Below are 3,644 nucleotides of genomic sequence, written 5' to 3' on the forward strand. Positions count from 1 at the left end.
AGTGGGAGGCGGCCGAGTATTGCGCAGGCGCAGTGCAGAGGGTTGCAGATGGGTATGTTGTGCGCATGCGCGGGGACTGCTCTGGAGCCGTACAAGTGTAACAGGGTCACGTGTGCGTATATGACTCTGCGAGATGAAACACACAACACCACGTGATGGCATCCCTCGTGTTATTGATTTCATTTCGTTGTCATGAGCCAGTTTTCGCCTGTTTTCTAAGAAATTCATTGGGGGAGATTTATCAAAACTGGAGCAGTTGCCCATATTAACCAATCAGCTTCTCTCTTCATTTTGTTCAGTTAACCATTGAAAATGAAAGAGAAGCTGATTGGTTGCCATGGCCAGCTATCCCAAATTTTGTCTGTAGTCGGTATACTTGCGTTATGCACATCCATTTTTGTTTAATCGCTCAGACCCAATAACCGTTGCCGGACAATGCCACACAACAGTTGATCGATTGCTTGGATCACCGTATGATTGGTGTTTCGAATGGTCAGCATTTTCCAGACAGTCCAATTGCTTACATTTGTAATTGGATCCTTCCATATAAGCCAAAAGTGCTAACATTGGTAGCCAAAAACCAAATAATAAGGGCTGAAGCAAACTTTTGAGCAGTTTTGCAGTAGCACGTGTTACATGTCCATTCATTGGGAGGAATTGATCAAAACTGGACCAGTTGCCCATGGCAACCAATCGGCTTTTATCTTTCCTTTTCAAAGCTTAACTGAAGAAGAGAGAAGCTGATTGGTTGCCATAGGCAACTATCCCAGATTTTGGCGGCTCCCCGCATTTTCTTTAATGAGAGTTTTCCTCTATTATTATTATACAGTGATCTCAAGTCTCCCTGATGTTCAGGGAGTCTCCCTCTATTAGATAGCGGCTCCCTGATGTCCGCGAGAGAGGCATTTTCTCCCTGAAATAAGGTTTTGCAGGTTGGGATGTCTGATTATACAGGATTTATATAGCGTCAACAGTCTATGCAGCCTTTTACAATATAATGAAGACATTACCATACAATTCAAGACAAGATGGTAAGGAGTGCCTGCCCGTGAGAGCTTACAATCTAAAGAGTAATTCCACTTTCCCAAGTGAATTTGGGAAACCAGAATTCCCCCACAGCCGTTATACTTACCTCTCGGTGAATTCCCCCCTGCCGGTGTGGGTGTGCTATCCGTACTCCGTACTGCTGCGTAGTGCAACCCTGCGCTCTGTAGTTTGAATTTTGCTCGAAAATGGCGAGCATTCATTGGTCACTGCAGTCCCCTGACCTGAATGAGAAGCACTTCTTAGCAAGAGCACATACACCTGCTCCGGCTGGGAGGCAGAAGTATTCGCTGGGTCCCCTGCTCTCTCCTGGCACTGTCGGGCTCTCGGTCCGTGACCGAGTGCCCAACTTTTCATAGGGGGGTGACACCAATATGACTGTTAGTCATTTTGGTGTCACCCCTCCAATGGGGGCACCCGGGTGCGAGCCGCACCCCCCTTGTGACGCCACTGCATATGCAGGTCGTATGTCTTGTTTAGTAGTGTTGCAATGTCAATGGGTCAGCTCTGACCTGACTGAAAAGAATAAAGCTGGGTATACACGGTTAGATTGTTTTTGTTCAGTTATCAAGCTGAATGGAGAACAATTGTTATCTATGTGTCTTGTTCACACCACAATGCAGAAACATGCAGGCATGCACTACGCTGCTGTGCGGGGACCTGAATAGGGTGTACATATTGTACACTACCAATAAAGTTTAAAAAAATGTAAACAGTGACCCAGCACACCTCTAAAGGCCGTGACACACTGCACGCGAAGCAGCGCGGAGCGGGGGCGCACTGCCTTTGCGAGCAGTGTGTCATGTCATTTTCTGCTCGGCACCTCAGCTTGCGAGAGCTCGCGGAGCTGAGCGTGCCGAGATGAACAATTTCAACTTCAGCCAATCGGCTCGCACGTATAAACCAGTGCGTCGCCATGCGAAGCTGGCAGGTTGTTACAGACGAGCCGATTGGCTGAAGGTGCTGTCAATCATCTGACTGCACTCAGCTCACACACTGCACGCAAAGCTCTGTGCCGGATAGCTTTGCTTCGCTCTGCACGGCTTCGCGTGCAGTGTGTCAAGGCCTTAAAGCTGCCACAACATACTTACTTGCCCGCTAAACTGGAGCGGCCTAGCGTGAACGGGCCTTCTCTGACCTTACCCTCCAGGGGTGGGCAAACTCCAGGAAGTGAGGAAATCCCTCCACTGGTATACAGTTGGCATAAATAAGGGGTATAACCCTCCCTTAGTCTATCCAAAACTAAAAAAAAAAGCTTTGGCTTCAGTTCTATTTTCAAGTAGTAATAACCTCGTATTTTTTTTTAATAATAAATCCGGATCACACAAATATACAGCAAAGTATTTCTTTAAATGTTTGCCCAAGCACTTAAGTACAATGCACGGGTAGATTTTCACACAAACGTTCATATGAAAAATCTTGTCGGAACCTTCGATAATGCCAACAGAGGCTTAGCCATTGTCATTCGATGTTTAGTTTGATTTTCGTTTTTATTTAACATGTAAATGAATGAATGGAGTTTTCCGAATGAAAACCACGTTCACTGTTTATCGAGAAAAAAATTCCAACACGCTCCTTCAAATTTTTACAACATTTTAAAGCCTAACTGAACAAGCTGAAGAGAGAATATGATTGGTTGCTATGGCAACTGCTCCAGTTTTGATACATTTTCCCCATTGTGTTTCTGAAGAGCTGACTCCAACTTTCTCAGCTCGGCTTCCCTGAACTTCCTGTCCAGTACAAGGTCACAGCAGCTGTCCATCTATTAGCTTGGAGGAGGGAAGAAGGAGGAGCAGGGAAAGGGGAATTGCTTGCCTTGCGGTGCCTGCGTGTTTGTGGAGTCAGCAGTTTTGTATGCCATCAATACATACAGGGGCGTCCCGAGGCCAGGTGTCACCCGGTCTCTAGAACGGGTGACACCGCACCGTGTCGTCATCATGGGTGCGCGTGACGTCACCTGGCGCATGCGCGATGACGTCATCTTGCATGCGCGACCATCTGATTGATGCCTGCCGGCTGCCATCTTGGTGATGGAGGCCGGCCGAGAGAGGAGGGGACGTTCACCCGGCGGGATGAGCTATGCCGCCGTGTCCCCTCCTCTCTCCTGACACTGTCGGGCTCTCGATCCATGACTGAGTGCCCAACTTTTTAGAGGGGGGTGACACCAAAATGGATGTCAGTCATTTTGGTGACACCCCTGCAATGGTGGCACCCAAGGTGCGGCCCACACCCCCCAAGCACCCCCCTTGTGACACCACTGAATATATATATATATGGCATATGAAACATATATACATATAAAGAAAGTTGAGTTTTCCTTTAATGAAGTGTAATTGTTGTGTAATGTGATGTCTCGGTAGCAGGAGTAGATGGAGGTCAGGAAAGAAAGCAGCTGCTGGGGATGGGGAGGGAGGAGGGAGCTGGCTGTGTTGGCAGCTCTGTAAGAATGAATGTGTATTGTTCCAGCTGAGTCACAGAGACGGATCACGTGCTCACAGTCATGCTCTCTATTTATCACCGCGGGACACACATATTACTCAATAATAATCCAGCACAGGATGAAATGTAACACAATACAGAACACAGGATTTTCCACTACT

This window comes from Nanorana parkeri, unplaced genomic scaffold, assembly GCF_000935625.1.
Source record: "Nanorana parkeri isolate BGI_ZX_2015 unplaced genomic scaffold, ASM93562v1 scaffold23, whole genome shotgun sequence".
NCBI lineage: Eukaryota > Metazoa > Chordata > Amphibia > Anura > Dicroglossidae > Nanorana > Nanorana parkeri.